The 17010-nt window shown below is 45.8% G+C and overlaps 1 pseudogene; it reads left to right on the top strand.

The window, feature by feature from the left end:
- The first annotated feature begins 10751 nt into the window (after positions 1 to 10751).
- Positions 10752 to 12293, top strand: LOC144612315 (interferon-induced protein with tetratricopeptide repeats 5 pseudogene; annotated as a pseudogene).
- The last annotated feature ends 4717 nt before the right edge of the window (positions 12294 to 17010 follow it).

Genomic DNA, 17010 nt, shown 5'->3' with positions numbered 1-17010 from the left:
ATTACTGCAGTAAGGTATTATTGGCATCTGAACAGGAACAATTCATGACTGTTAGATGAAGGGTTATCAAAAGTCCGGATAGGTGCAATCGTCTTTGGGACGGAAATCTCTAAAAAAAATCTCATTAGAGTTTTCGTTATGGGTGGACCAGAGAGGAAAATATCTTTATTTCACCTTACCACCTCCTTCAATGCATTTCTCTATCCTATCTTCCCTTGTGAAAACAAGATCAAGGACTTTGGTGAACAGCGTAGAATATAAACCTGTTGTACAAAGAATTGTCATGTTATCTCTGACATTTAACAAAGGGGTGGAATAGAGGTCACAGTTAAAATAATTAAAATGCTTAAAATCATTGTGTAATTATGAACGTGTACTTGTGTACCAGAAAGGGAATGGGCAATAAGATATCCATCTAAAGTGAGGAAATCTTCTTTTAAAACCTGGTTTCTCACCATGCTCGAATCTAATGATGTTAATGTCATGTTTTAATTACTTACACTATTCAATACTATAGCAGTGTCTTTATTTTTCTTTAAGTTCAGAAGGATCGATTTCAGGATGTTCTTCCATTAGATTTCCTTCAACATCTTGATGGGATTCTTTCATCATTGATATAGTGCCATTAATTATTTCAGCAATTTTTTCCTTTGCTTCCCAGATTTCTATATTTGTTTCTTTTGCATTGTGGTTAGTATGAACATTTAAATGGATGGGAATAATCCTTGCCAGAGCAAGCATTCAGAGTTCAAGTATATTAGTCCCAATATGACCAAGAGTTAGAGGTCATTTGGTGCCATTTAAATTAACATTGTTTGCACACCTCTGGATCCAGTCTCTTCTAATATGTTAAGCGTGAGGGCATTTGCTATTTCTGTGGTAAATGCAGCTGTCTCTGCTTAAAACATTTGGTGTGTAAAACAACACTGAACCATATCATAATATCAAAAGAGAAATATAACAAGAACAAGACCAGTAACCAGTCCTGTGACTAGTCAAGTCAAGTCAATTTTATTTGTATAGCACATTTAAAAACAACCCACGTTGACCAAAGTGCTGTAGATCTGATTAGGTACTAAGGAAAAAAATGAAACATAACAGTAGCACGCAAACATAACAGCACATACAAAACAGTTCACAGCGCCTCCTCAATGAGCCTCAAACGCTAGGGAGTAGAAATAGGTTTTGAGCCTGGACTTAAAGGAGTCGATGGAGGGGGCAGTTCTGATGGGAAGAGGGATGCTGTTCCACAGTCTAGGAGCTGCAACCGCAAAAGCGCGGTCACCCCTGAGCTTAAGCCTAGACCGCGGGATAGTGAGTAGCCCCAAGGCGGCCGACCTGAGGGACCTGGAGTTAGAGAGGTGGTGTGCCTCAAGGAGGAGATGGCAGAAGTGCCTCTCATAACCAGACCTCGAGGACGGGCCAAAGTCTGCAGACCCAGGACACCCCTTGACACAGTCCAAATTGTGGGTGGCAGGTTGCACCATCCATGGGGGCCAGAGGAAAGGACGACCACCCTGAATGTACCCCCTCTAATGGCCAACCTACATTAGCTTTATTAGACTTGAACAGTTACATTACTCTGGTCCGGCTAGAACTGTTACCTACAGGCAAATAGGTATCTGAGATTCTCCCACTGACATGTGCATGGTGATATACGCCAAGTTCCAGCTGCCTGTATATGTATTGCCATGAAGCACCACAGCTGGTCACTCACTGTAGGGGTGGTTAAAGACTCCTGGTTCCACTCCTTGTTATGTGACTCAGGATTGGATCACCTGTTCAACAGCCACAGGAAGGTCCAAACCTCACGTTCTTCGGGTAGAAACCCCGGGAGCCTGGTTTGCACCCAGTGTATCTGTGGGACCCACAGGCCAGAGATGAGCAGAATGAAGAGAAGAGAATGTTGGTTAAACAGGTTTGTGAGTTTGAAGCAGAGCTGGAGGATGCATGGAAGCAGTGTACACAAGGAAGAAGCTGGAGATGGACCTCAAAGGTCTGGAAGCACAAATTGAGGCTGTGAGTAACAGTTGTGATAAGACATTTAAACAACTTTGTAGTCTTCAGGCACAGATGAAAGACCACCAATGTGAGCTGGGGGAGGTGTGTCTGAAGAAGGGTCTCGACCCGAAAAGTCACTCATTCCTTCTCTCCAGAGATGCTGCCTATCCCACTGAGTTACACCAGCATTTTGTGTCTACCTTTGAGCTGGGAGAGGCTTGTATTTCCAGAGAGGAGATCTTCACTCTAAGAAGAATGAAAAGAAGCTGAAGAATCTCGAGGCAGAAATCATGCAGCTTCATGATGAACGTGCTGCTTCGGAGAAAGACGCATGGAACCCCAGGAGCCCTGAACCCCTAAGGGTTTGAGGGACAACAATGCAGGTTGAAACTCAGAGCTTGTAGTGAGCACAGCGCTAGACAGAAGAGTGAAAATGCAGGGCAATGGTGGAAGCACATCTTGAGAATGTTGTTATCCTCTCCCGCCCTTTGGTCGGACCTGCTACAAATCCTGGGATTATCGCTAAGGAGGGGGAATGGGATTTCATGTCCCCATTAAGGTCCCCTCATCTCCCGGCCACAGGCGAATGAGAAAAAGTGAAGTCCAATTAAGTGTCATTGGACCAACTACCCCCATCCTACTGACCAAACCCTTATTAACCCTGGAGTGCAGAGGGGAAGGAGAAGAGGAAACTGTGGGGTTGGTTCTATACCCTTTTGTTTTGTTTCTGGAAATAAAGCTTCTCGGGTGAGTTCACCTTGCAGTGTGTGCCAATGTATTCTTTAATGATCTGGCATCATGACTGATGCCACAGAACATAGGACAGTACAGCATAGGAGCAAGCCCTTCAGCCCACAATGAACTGATCTCATCTGCCTGCACATCATCTATATCCCATTATTACCTGGACTTATGCTGTCTAAAAACCTCTTCAACACCACTATCATAACTGGCTCAACCATCACCCCTGGCAATGCGTTCCACTCATCTCGATGTAAAAAAACCCTTTCCTCGCACATCTGCATTAAATTTTCTCCTTCTGACCTTATAGTTATGTCCTGTAGGTTTGGACATTTTCACCCTGCGGAAAAGGTTCTACCCTATCTATGGCTCTCCTAGCTTGATATATTTCTATCAAGTCTCCCCTCAACTACTAGCGTTCCCGAAAATGCAATCCATGTTTATCCAACTTCTCACTGCATCTGAAACTGTGTAATGCAGGCAGCATTCTGTTAAACCTCTGCACCCTCTCCAAAACATGCACATCTTTCCTGTAATGGAGTGACCAGATCTGCATGCAATACTCCAAATGCAGCCTAACAAATGTCCTATAGAGCTGCATCATGACTTCCTGACTCTTATATTCAATGCCCCTAGCAATGAAGGCAAGCATACCATACTCCTACTTTACCACCATATTCACTTGTGCTGCCACCTTCAATGAGCTTTTAATAGACAATAAACAATAGGTGCAGGAGTAGGCCATTCGGCCCTTCGAGCCAGCACCGCCATTCAATGTGATCATGGCTGATCATTCTCAATCAGTACCCTGTTCCTGCTTTCTCCCCATACCCCCTGACTCCGCTATCCTTAAGAGCTCTATCTAGCTCTCTCTTGAATGTATTCAGAGAATTGGCCTCCACTGCCCTCTGAGGCAGAGAATTCCACAGATCCACAACTCTCTGACTGAAAAAGTTTTTCCTCATCTCTGTTCAAAATGCTCTACCCCTTATTCTTAAACTGTGGCCCCTTGGACTCCAACATCTGTCTGCACATCAATGCTGTTCAGGGTCTAGCCATTACCTGTGTTAAAGTCCATCTACCATTTCTTTGAAGATAGATGCTGGAGTAACTCAGCAGGACTGGCAGCATCTCTGGATAGAAGGCATGGGCGACATTTCAGGTCTAGGCACCTCTTCAGACTGAGAGTTAGGGGAGAGGGAGACACAGAGATAAGGAAGGGTAAGGTGTGTAAACAAGACATCAAAGGGGATGCAGCTCAAGGAAAATGTAGAATAGATCATTGTTGGCCAGGAGAAGGTCACAACGAAGTATACCGAGAAACCATTTAATCGGGGACAGTCTGGTCAGAGAAGTAGGAAGGGAGAGAGATGCAGAGAGAGGGAAAGCAAGGGGTGAAGAGGTGTCTCGACCTGAAAAGTCGCCCATGCCTTCTCTCCAGAGATGCTGCCAGTCCAGCTGAGTTATTCCAGCATTTTGTGTCTATCTTCAAAGAAATGGTAGATGGACTTGAAGTTAGAGAGGTTAACATTCATACCACTGGGGTGTAAGCTGCCCAAGCGAAATATTGAGGTGCTGTTCCTCCAATTTGCGCTGGGCTTCACTCTGACAGTGGAGGAGGCCCAGGACAGAAAGGTCAGTGTGGGAATGGGAGGGGAGTTAAATTGTCTTTTGAAAGCTAAATATCAGGTACATTTAGACAGACTGAGCAGAGGCGTTCAGCGAAACAATCGTCGAGCTTGCAAGTCACCCATTCCTTCTCTCCAGAGATGTTGTCTGTCCCACGGAGTTACTCCAGCATTTTGTGTTTATAGAAACATAGAAACATAGAAAATAGGTGCAGGATTAGGCCAGCTCAGTACCTGCCTTCTCTCCATACCCCCTGGTCCCTTTAGCAAAAAGGGCCGCATCTAACTCCCTCTTAAATATAGCCAATGAACTGGCCTCAACTACCTTCTGTGGCAGAGAATTCCACAGACACACCACTCTCTGTGTGAAGAAATGTTTTCTCATCTCGGTCCTAAAAGACTTCCCCCTTATCCTTAAGCTGTGACCCCTGGTTCTGGACTCCCCCAACATCGGGAACAATCTTCCCGCATCTAGCCTCTCCAACCCCTTAAGAATTTTATATGTTTCTATAAGATCCCCCCTCAGTCTTCTAAATTCCAGCGAGTGCAAGCCCAGTCTATCCAGTCTTTCCTCATATGCAAGTCCCGCCATCCCAGGGATTAATCTGGTGAACCTTCTCTGTACTCCCTCTAAGGCAAGAATGTCTTTCCTCAGGTTAGGAGACCAAAACTGCACACAATACTCCAGGTGCGGTCTCACCAAGGCCCTGTAACTGCAGCAGAACCTCCCTGCTCCTAAACTCAAATCCTCTTGCTATGAATGCCAACATACCATTCGCTTTCTTCACTGCCTGCTGCACCTGCATGCTTGCTTTCAATGACTGGTGCACCATGACACCCAGGTCACGTTGCATCTCCCCTTCTTCCAATCGGTCACCATTCAGGTAATACTCTGCTTTCCTGTTCTTGCCGCCAAAGTGGATAACCTCACATTTATCCACATTATATTGCATCTGCCATGCATTTGCCCACTCGCCTAATCTATCCAGGTCACTCTGCAGCCTCCTAGCATCCTCCTCGCAGCTAACACTGCCACCCAGCTTCGTGTCATCCGCAAACTTAGAGATGTTGCATTCAATTCCCTCGTCCAAATCATTAATATACACTGTAAATAACTGGGGTCCCAGCACTGAGCCTTGCGGTACCCCACTAGTCACTGCCTGCCATTCCGAAAAGGACCCGTTTATTCCTACTCTTTGCTTCCTGTCCGCCAACCAATTTTCTATCCACCTCAAAACTGAACCCTCAATACCGTGTGCTTTAAGTTTGTACACCAATCTCCTATGTGGGACCTTGTCGAAGGCCTTCTGAAAGTCCAGATATAACACATCGACTGGTTCTCCCTTATCCACTCTACTAGTTACATCCTCGAAAAATTCTATAAGATTCGTCAGACATGATTTGCCTTTGGTAAATCCATGCTGACTTTGTCCGATGATTTCACCACTTTCCAAATGTGATGCTATCACATCTTTAATAACTGACTCTAGCATTTTCCCCACTACCGATGTTAGGCTAACTGGTCTATAATTCCCCGTTTTCTCTCTCCCTTCCTTTTTAAAAAGTGGGGTTACATTAGCTACCCCCCAGTCCTCAGGAACTACTCCAGAATCTAAAGAGTTTTGAAAAATTATCACTAATGCATCCACTATTTCTGAGGCTACTTCCTTAAGCACTCTGGGATGCAGCCTATCTAGCCCTGGGGATTTATCTGCCTTTAATCCATTTCATTTACCTAACACCACTTCCCGACTAACCTGGATTTCCCTCAGTTCCTCCATCTCATTAGACCACCGGTCCCCCGCTATTTCCGGCAGACGGTTTATGTCTTCCTTAGTGAAGACAGAACCAAAGTATTTGTTCAATTGGTCTGCCTATGATCAATTCACCTGTTTCCGACTGCAAGGGACCTACATTTGCCTTAACTAATCTTTTTCTCTTGACATATCTATAAAAGCTTTTGCAGTCTGTTTTTATGTTCCTTGCCAGTTTTCCCTCATAATCTATTTTCCCTTTCCTAATTAAGCCCTTTGTCCTCCTCTGCTGGACTCTGAATTTCTCCCAGTCCTCTGGTATGCTACTTTTTCTGGCTAATCTGTATGCTTCATCTTTTGTTTTAATACTATCCTTGATTTCCCTTGTTAGCCACGGATGCACTACCTTTCCTGGTTTGTTCTTTTGCCAAACTGGGATGAACACTTGTTGTAGTTCATCCATGCGACCTTTAAATGCCTTCCATTGCATGTCCACCGTCAACCCTTTCAGCATCAATCACCAGTCTATCTTGGACAATTCACGCCTCATACCCACAAAGTTACCTTTCTTTAAGTTCAGAACACTTGTTTCTGTATCGACGTTGTCACTCTCCATCCTATTGAAAAACTCTACCATATTATGATCACTCTTGCCCAAGGGGCCTCGCACAACAAGACTGCTAACTAACCCTTCCTCATTACTCAATACCCAGCCTAGAATGGACTGTTCTCCCGTTGGTTCCTCGACATGTTGGTTTAGAAAACCATCTCTCAAACATTCCAAGAAAGCCTCTTCCTCAGCACCCCTGCCAGTTTGGTTCACCCAATCTATATGTAGATTGAAGTCACCCATTATAACTGCTGCACCTTTAGTGCATGCATTTCTAATTTCCTGCTTGATGCCATCCCCAACCTCACTACTGCTGTTAGGTGGCCTGTACACAACTCCCACTAGCGTTTTCTGCCCCTTAGTGTTTCGTAGCTCTACCCATATCGATTCCACTTCCTCCAAGCTAATGTCCTTCCTTTCCACTGCTTTAATCTCCTCTAACCAGTAACGCTACCCCACCTCCTTTTCCTTTCTGTCTATCCCGCCTGAATATAGAATATCCCTGGATGTTGAGCTCCCAGCCTTGGTCACCCTGGAGCCATGTCTCCGTAATCCCAACTATATCATAATCATTAATAACTATCTCCACATTTAATTCATCCACCTTATTACGTATACTCCTTGCATTGAGACACAAAGCCTTCAGGCTGGTTTTTACAACTCTCTTACCCCTTATACAATTATGTTGAAAAGTGGCCCTTTTTGATTTTTGCCCTTGATTTGTCTGCCTATCACTTTTACTTTTCACCTTGCTACCTGTTGCTTCTACCCTCATTTTACACCCCTCTGTCTCTCTGCTCCTGCTCCCATCCCCCTGCCACATTAGTTTAAATCCTCCCCGACAGCACTAGCAAACACTCCCCCTAGGACATTGGTTCCATTCCAGCTCAGGTGCAGACCGAGCTGGAATGGAACCAATGTCCTAGGGGGAGTGTTCTTTGGTATAAACCAGCACCTGCAGTTCCTTCCTGCCATTTCTTTGCCCATTTATGCAGCTGAACTATATCCTGTTGTATCTTTTGACAGCATTCCTCACCCTCGTAAAAGGACCGAGGCTTATGTCCTTATTGAGGGTCTATGTTAATTGTTAATTGTTAACTGTATGTTTGTGTTGTCATTTGTGAGCGGAGCACCAAGGCACATTCCTTGTATATGCATACTTGGCCAATAAATTATTCATTCATTCAGTCATTCATGTTATGGTGTAAGAAGCTGGTAGTATTACCGGACTATTAATGCAAGAGTTCAGATCCCACCACTGCTTTTGGGAAGTTTACATGCTTTAAAGATTTGTAGCATAGGGAGGGACATGGATCATTTGCAGACGGATAAGTGTTTGACTTGGCATTATGTTCAAAACAAAAATTGTGGACTGAAGGACCTGTTCTTGTGCTATATGTGACAATATCCATCCTGACGGTTTGTTCCACCTGTTCATCAGCTAATTTCTAGCTACAGCTGTGTAAGTGCCTTGCAGTATGTCCAGAGAAGTGTAACACCTGTACTAATGGCCGTTTCAATAGTTTTTTTTAATTCGTGTCATCACACAACTGTTTGCCAATAGTGAGCAAATTTTAGTGCCACGTCGTTGGCCTCTGCAAGATCCTTCACAGTGCATGTGTCATGCAGCATGTTACAGCTCAGGAGATGTTCCATGGTCTGGAGGCCCCGTCCGCATTCGCAGTCTGCTGCATCTTCAGTATATCACCACTTCAGCATGTTCAATTAGCTCCTCCCCTTGCCTGTCCGCAGTCTGTTGAGACTGCGCCAGGTTACCAACGGTTGGTCGGAACCTGGTGGGAGTTTCTCAGAGGGATCGATTGCCATGTAAATGTCTTCTGGGGATTTCTTGAGTCTCTCCTCCCACACTTTGAGCCTTCTGGACGACGCACTACAGTCCAGGGGATGGACAGATGAGAGGAAACTTCTGCGTGATTTCAAACGCTGAGGTAGCAAAGGGTGGTCATGTTGGGGGCGTCTTTCATCCTCTGATTGTCTGAGATATTCTTTTTTGACTGGCTGTAGCTCTTCTGATTCCAGGAGGAGCAATGCCAGAGAGTAGATGCTGTCATTCTTGGTAGGTTTCATGAATCCACTGATGCAGCGACAGCTTGTGTTTAGCACAGGATCAATCTTCCTTACATGAGCTGACCGCTCCCATACTGCGCACGCATACTCGGCAGTGGAGAAACAAAGAGCCAGAGGTGTTGATCGAATGATTTTAGAATTTGCTCCTCATTTTGAGGTACTCAACTTGCTAAGAAGAGCATTTCTGGAACTAACTTTTCCTTTAAGCTTGGTGATATGTGCTTTGTCAGTCAGAGATCGATCAAGAGTCACACTGAGATAGACTGGACTGCCACAGTGCTCCAACCACACCACACACTGTTTCAATAGTAATTCATGTGTAACTTTCCCCGTGGACAAGTGCAGAAGTAGTTTCCCTCTGTGTGTTTACCCTGCAGTAGTTGACCAGATGCGGAGATGCCTTTGAACTACATTTGTGACATAATTGAAGTCAGTGCTGATCAGAAGTGGTTCAACTGCATTCACCAGTGTTCAACATTAGCATCAGTAAATTGTGCAGCATGGACCCCTAAAGATGAGGTTGCAACTCAAGGTTCAAATTCTGTTTTAGATTTTTTTTTATCCTTTTAGAATCCGTGCTCCTGCTTCTGCTCTGCTGGATTCACCGTTCTAGAATCTCACTGCATCACAGTACAATATTTCAAAGTAGTGGTTTAAAGAACATTGTGTCTCCTTCGGCCATGGAGTAAATGGTTCTTCATCCTGCATGGCTGGTAAGAATTGGATGTTATAATGTTTCAGGACATATTTCCTTTGTTGAATCTCATCGAGTGATACAGCGTGGAAACAAGCCCATCTGCCCAACTTGCCCACACTGGGCAACATATCCCAGCCACACCAATCCCACCTGCCCGTATTTGGCCCATGTCCCTCCAAACCTGTCCTTTCTATGTACCTGTCTGACTGTTTCTTAATAGTTGGGATAGTCCCTACCTCAACTATGTCCTCTGGCAGTTTGTTCCACACACCCACCTCCATTTGTGTGAATAAGTCACCGCTCAGATTCCTATTAAATCTTTTCCCCTCCACCTTAAACCTATGTCCTCTGGTTCTCGATACACCTCTCTGGGCAAAAGACTCTGTGCATCTATCCATCAGTATGTATCAGTATCAGCATCTGTGCATCAGTCTGAAGAAGGGTCTCGACCCGAAACGTCACCCATTCCTTCTCTCCCGAGATGCTGCCTGTCCTGCTGAGTTACTCCAGCATTTTGTGAATAAATACCTTCGATTTGTACCAGCATCTGCAGTTATCTTCTTATACTGTGCATCTACCCGATCTATTCCTCTCATGATTTTATACACCTCACATCCTCCTGCTCTCCAAGGAATAGAGTCCCAGCCGACTCAAACAGTCCCTTTAGCTCAGACCCTCTAGTCCTGGCCGCATTTAGAAAATTGCGTTCAGTTCTGGGCACCATGTTATAGGAAATATATTTTCAAGCTTGAAAGGGTTCAGAAAAGGTTTACGAGGATGTTGCAGCTTTATTGGACTTTTTATTTGAAAATTTGCATACAATTCTCGTCACTCCATTACAGGAAGGATATGGAGGCTTTAAAAATGTGCAGATGAGGTGTCCCAGAATGTTGAACGGATCAGGGGATATTAACTATAAGGAGCATTTGGACAGACTTGGATTGTTTTCTCTGGAATGCCAGAGGCTTTGGGGAATCCAAATATAATTATATAAATTTATGAGAGGCATATACAGGAATGACAGTCAGTACCTTTTTCTCGGGATGGAAAAATCAAATACTAAACAGCATACGTTTAATGTGCGAGGGGCAAGATTTGAAGGAGATGTGTTGGCCAATTATTTTTATATTGAGGGTGATGAGAGATTGAAATGTACTGCCAGGGTTGGTGGTTGAAGCAGATATGATAGAGGCAGTTAAGAGAGAGAAGCATATGAGAAAAGCGTCTCTAGCATGTCTGATCTGCTGACTATTTCTGAAGCATTGGAGGTTATCTGCGACCGATTTTCATGTGTTTTCTTCTCTTACAGCAAAACAGTGAGGGATTTAAAGAAGCTCGATCAGCTTCAGTGTCACTTCACGTGGGGCCCACAGAAGGAGACCATTGACCTGGATGATATGATGTACAGATTACAAGATTCTATAGATCTGAATTTGAAGTATAAGGCCAGGCCCTGCAACCAATTTGCTTTTGTAAACTCCCTGCAGGGCAACTATGAAGAAGCTCTTGAAAATTTAAAGGAAGCTGAAAAGATTCTGAGGGAGAACCACAAAGATGAATTTGAAAGAAGAAGCATCATCACCTATGGAAACTACGCCTTGGTGCATTACCACATGGGACAACTGACCGAGGCCCAGTTCCACCTCGACAAGCTGGAGATGATCTGTAAACCGCTCACTGATGGCCCTCGCTACACAGCAATGATACGTGAAGTGTATGGGGAGAAGGGATGGTCATTGTTGAGATCGGCAGCTCAATACTATGAGGAGGCTATGGAATGTTTTGAGAAAGCTCTGGAGGAAGATCCCAATAACACGGAATGGATCATGGGCTACGCAACTGCTCTGTATCGTATGGAACAAATTCCTGGAACCCCAGAGAAATGCACAAGGAGTCAGTGCGTGAAGCATTTGAGACGTGTGCTGGAGCTTGATCCAGATGAATCTTTGGTCATGGTGATGTTGGCCCTAAAACTGCAAGAGATCAAGCAAAAGGAGGAAGCAAATGAATTAGTTGAACGAGCCGTACAGAATAGCCCTGATGTTCCAAAAGTGCTTCGCAATGCAGCAAAATTTTACAGACTAGAACAAGCTGTGGAAAAGGCAATTGAGATGCTGAAAAAAGCATTAGGAATCACTCCACACAGCAGTGTTCTACACGACCAAATAGGTATGTGCTATAGAGTGCAACTGCTTGAACTGTTGAAAAATAGATTGAGCTCTGATCCACAATATCCTGAATTTCAACAGAAAAAGGTTTTGATCGATCATTGCAAGCATCACTTTGGAAAGGCATTTGAACACCGTCCAAGGACAGCTATTAAATCACAACTAGATTATGCGGACATCTGTCTAAGAAATGGAGAGAATTCCAAAGAAGGGGAGGTCTACAGCAAACTGCTGGAGTTAGAGGGTATTCGTCCAGATAATATGCAGAGAATATGTTTTCAGGCTGGCTTATTTCAACTGCAGAAGAGAAGGGCTGATTCAAATGCTGTCAAATTATTCCAGAAAGGACTGAAGATTAAAAAGAACGCTAAAGAGTGGAAAATGTGTTCTGTAAATTTGGACAAGTGGGCAGACAGGACACTTTGCAGGGATCCACATGACAGCAAGGCACTTGGTGTCAAAGGGTTACTGCATCAGATGGATGGGGACAAGTCTAAAGCTATTGAATACTTTGAAAAGGCCTTGGAATTCGATCCCAGCAATGAAGAATATCTCAGTGCTCTTTGTAAATTACGCCTTTCGTTTGAAGAGCATCATGAACATTAATAGATGCAACAATTTCACCTAAAGCAAGAAACGCATGAGTAGGGTGTTTGTTTCACTAATTATATTCTGTTCTCACCTTCTCCAAATTGGAACTGTACTCATGAATGTGCAATTTTTTAAGATAATCTTGTGTTAATACTATCCAACCTATGTGGATCTTTCAAGAATAGTGACACTTTTGCTACATAGAGGGGGAGAGAGAGAGAGAGAGAGAGAGAGAGAGAGAGAGAGAGAGAGAGAGAGAGAGAGAGAGAGAGAGAGAGAGAGAGAGAGAGAGAGAGAGAGAGAGACAGACAGAGAGAGAGAGAGAGAGAGAGAGAGAGAGAGAGAGAGAGAGAGAGAGAGAGAGAGAGAGAGACAGACAGAGAGAGAGAGAGAGAGAGAGAGAGAGAGAGAGAGAGAGAGAGAGAGAGAGAGAGAGAGAGAGAGAGAGAGAGAGAGAGAGAGAGAGAGAGAGAGAGAGAGAGAGAGAGAGAGAGAGAGAGAGAGAGAGAGAGAGAGAGAGAGAGAGAGAAAGAGCATGGCACACAGCACACTGACTAATCCAAAGTGCTTGCTTGTGACACTATAAAACAATGGAGACTTTTACCTCTGTCCAAGGTTCAATGAGCAACATAACACATGTTGTGTTCTGATGTTCAACTTGGACATTGTCACCTTCAAATCATGCAATATTCATATTACATTCATCTTCAGTAACATGACCGTTATCGCTACAATTGAAACTGGGTTGTAACATGCTAACTTAGTGCATGACATAGTTAAATCATGAGATCTAGATAGCGTGAACAGTTACAGAATGAGAAGCCTGTGGAAGCCATTTCAATAGATAGAATTATTAAAAGAGAACTCCGCCACAAAGTTCTTTATCTTGAAGATAGATTTCAAGGCAATACCAAATGTAACATGGTTGTAGTGGTGTATAGGGCTGAGTCTGAATACGGCCCATGGTTAAATATGCTTTAATCAGTACCGAAGATTCAAATGTTCAACAAAAGATTACTTTGTATGTCACTCGATGCCAGTAAACACACTGCAAACTTAAATATTTATAACTGATTCAAGCAGAGAATTCCACACCTTCACCACTCTCTGAGTGAAAAAGTTCTTCCTCATCTCCGTTCTAAATGGCCTACCCCTTATTCTTAAACTGTGGCCCCTTGTTCTGGACTCCCCCGACATTGGGAACATGTTTCCTGCCTCTAATGTGTCCAATCCCCTAATTATCTTATACGTTTCAATAAGATCCCCCCTCATCCTTCTAAATTCCAGTGTATACAAGCCTAATTGCTCCAGCCTTTCAACATACGACAGTCCCGCCATTCCGGGAATCAACCTAGTGAACCTACGCTGCACGCCCTCAATAGCAAGAATATCCTTCCTCAAATTTGGAGACCAAAACTGCACACAGAACTCCAGGTGCGGTCTCACCAGGGCCCGGTACAACTGTAGAAGGACCTCTTTGCTCCTATACTCAACTCCTCTTGTTACGAAGGCCAACATTCCATTGGCTTTCTTCACTGCCTGCTGTACCTGCATGCTTCCTTTCAGTGACTGATGCACTAGGACACCCAGATCTCGTTGAACATCCCCTCTTCCTAACTTGACACAATTCAGATAATAATCTGCCTTTCTATTCTTACTTCCAAAGTGAATAACCTCACACTTGTATACATTAAACTGCATCTGCCATGTATCCGCCCACTCACACAACACAGAATAGATTTATTTTTTTAAAGACCCAACACAAAATATAAATTTATACAGTAAATTAGTCCCTGGTGATGTAAGAGTTAACCGTCCCGATGGGCTGTGGGAAGAAATTCCGTCTCATCCTCACTATTTTCACAGCGTGACAGCGGAGGTGTTTACCTGACCGTAGCAGCTGGAACAGTCCATTGCTGGTGTGGTAGGGGTCCCCCTTAATGTTGTTGGCTCTGGATTTGCACCTCCTGATGTATAGGACCTGCAGGGGGGCGAGTGTAGTTCCCATAGTGCGTTCAGCCGACTCTCCGCAGAGCCTTCCTGTCCTGGGCAGAGCTGTTCCCAAACCAGATTGAGATGTTGCCGGACAAGATGCTACCTACAGCCCCAGGGTAGAAGCACTGAAGGATCCTCAAAGAGACTCCGAATTTCCACAGCTGTCTGAGATGGTAAAGGCGTTGCCTTACTCACCAGTGTGGCAATGTGTGTTGTCCATGTCAGATCCTCTGTGATGTGGACTCCCAGATATTTAAAGCTGCTCACCCTATCCACAGTAGACCCATTTATTTCCAGTGGCGTGCACGTCCTTGGATGTTGAGCCCTTCTAAATTCCACAATCAGCTCCTTAGTTTTTGTGACATACAAGAGGAGGTTGCTGTCCTGACACCCGAGTGCCAGATCAGCCACCTCCTCCTGGTAGGCCTTCTCATCGTTATAGGAGTTCAGGCCCACCACCACAGTGTCATCAGCAAACTTGATGATGGAGTTGGAGCTGAACCTGGCCACACAGTCATGTGTGTATAGGGAGTACAGTAGGGGGCTAAGCACGCAACCCTGGGGGGATCCTGTGTTTAGGGTGAGGGGGTTAGATGTATGTCTTCCCATCTTGACCACTTGGGGCCTGGCGGTGTGAAAGACCAGGACCCAGGCACACAGGGGAGTGTTAAGCCACAGTTTCAGCAGCTTCTCAGCAAGTCTGATGGGGCCTATTGTATTGAAAGCTGAACTAAAGTTAATGAACAGCATCCTCACATAGCCCCCCTTCAGGCTGTCAATATGAGAGAGAGCGGTGTGCAGAACCTGGGAGACCGCATCATCCGTGGACCTGTTCAGACGGTATGTGAACTGAAGCGGGTCCATATTGCGAGGGAGGAAGGCACAGATGTGGTTCTTGATTAGCCTCTCGAAGCATTTCAAGACCACCGAGGTGAGGGCCACCGGTCGGTAGTCATTCAAACAAGCTGGAGAGGCAATCTTTGCAACTCATACAATGATGGATCTTTTGAAGCATGCAGGGACCATGGACTTGGCCAAGGAGAGATTGAATATTGTGGTGAGCACTGGAGCAAGCTGAATGGCATAAGTTTTTGGTACTCGCCCAGAAATACCATCTGGGCCTCCAGCTTTCCTCGTGTTCACACGCATCAGACCCCTCCTCACGTCGTGCTCGGACACCGAGAATGTGTGCACATCCCCAGCGGTGGATCCCCCTCCAGCCTCACTAGCCAGCACGCTGGCAGTGTTGTTTTTAGACGGCAAGCTAGGGGTAATGTTGCCCATCTCAAATAATGCACAGGAGTTCAAGTCATCAGATAACGAGGTGCCGGCACTTCCGGTTGAGGGGGGGCTGCACCGGGAGTTAGTTATAGTCCGTAGCCCCTGCCAAAGGTGTCTGGTGTCCTGCTGCTCCATCTGCATCTCCATCCTGTCCCTGTACCTGCTTTTTGCGTCCTTCATAACCCTTCGCAGTCGGTACCTTGTAGTCATCCATATTGCCAGATGCCAGGCCAGAGTTGTAAGCAGCGGTGCGAGCATTCAAGGCAACACGAATAAACCTGTCCACCCAGGGTTTTTGATTAGGAAAGATACTAACCCTTACCGTGGGGACGATGTTATCGGCTATTGCAATGAAGTCCGTAACCACTTCCGCAAACTCACTGACGTCTCTGGAACTTGCTTGGAACATATTCCAGTCGACATCGCTCAGTGCATCTTGCAGCATGGTCTCTGAATGGTCAGACCACCGCTTTACTTCCTCGTCGCTGCTGTTTTCTCGTACTATCCGATGTTTATACTCCGGCAGCAGGAAAATGGCAGCGTGGTAAGATTTTCCAAAAGGAGGGAGAGAAATGGCGTTATAGCCTTTCCTGAACTGCGTTTAGCAGTAGTCCAAAGTTCTTTCCTCCCTGGTGACACACGTGATGTTGGCAGAGGTTAGGCATGACCTTTTTGAGATTTACCCTATTGAAATCTCCAGCCACCACCACAGCCGCATCAGGGTCTCGTTTATACAGAGCTTTATTTGTCATTCGGTACCGAGGTACCGAACGAAATTACATAGCAGTCACACAAAAAAAAAAGAACACAAGACACATGACCCCAACACAAACGTCCATCACAGTGACCACAGTGGCAACAAAACTTCCGCTCTCTTCCCCACGCCCACGGACAGACAGCTCGTCCCCGACCGACCCATACAGTCCCCGCAAGGGGATGGAAGTCCCCGCGGCCGAGCCGCACCGGGCGCTGAAACGTCCCGCGGCCGAGCCGGGCGATTGAAGGCCCCGCGGCCGTACCGTGCGCTGCTAAGTCCCGTGGCCGAGCCGGGCGATGGAAGGCCCCGCGGCCGTTCCGTCCACTGCTAAGTCCCGCGGCCGAGCCGCACCGGGCGACGTTAAGTCCCGCGGCCGAGCCGCACCTGGCGCTGAACAGTCCCGCGGCCCAACCGCACCGGGCAATGGAAGGCCCCGCGGCCGAGCCGCGCCCCGCGCCGTGAGGAAGAGACCTAAAAAGGAAAGGTTTCCCCCACCCCACCCCCCCCCCCCCCCCACACACATACACAGCCAAAAAACAAAAACAAAAACCATCCCAACACTGACACCGACACACAACAAAAAAAGGGGAAAAAAAGACGAACAGACTGCCAGCGAGCCGCAGCCGTTAGGCGCCGCCACACGTTGGCGACACAACACATTGTGCAGGGCCGACAGTGCCATGTCGGTGTCCGCATGCG

The sequence above is a fragment of the Rhinoraja longicauda genome, chromosome 44 (assembly GCF_053455715.1).
Source record: "Rhinoraja longicauda isolate Sanriku21f chromosome 44, sRhiLon1.1, whole genome shotgun sequence".
Taxonomy (NCBI): domain Eukaryota; kingdom Metazoa; phylum Chordata; class Chondrichthyes; order Rajiformes; family Arhynchobatidae; genus Rhinoraja; species Rhinoraja longicauda.
This window is presented reverse-complemented; position numbering and strand designations above follow the sequence as displayed.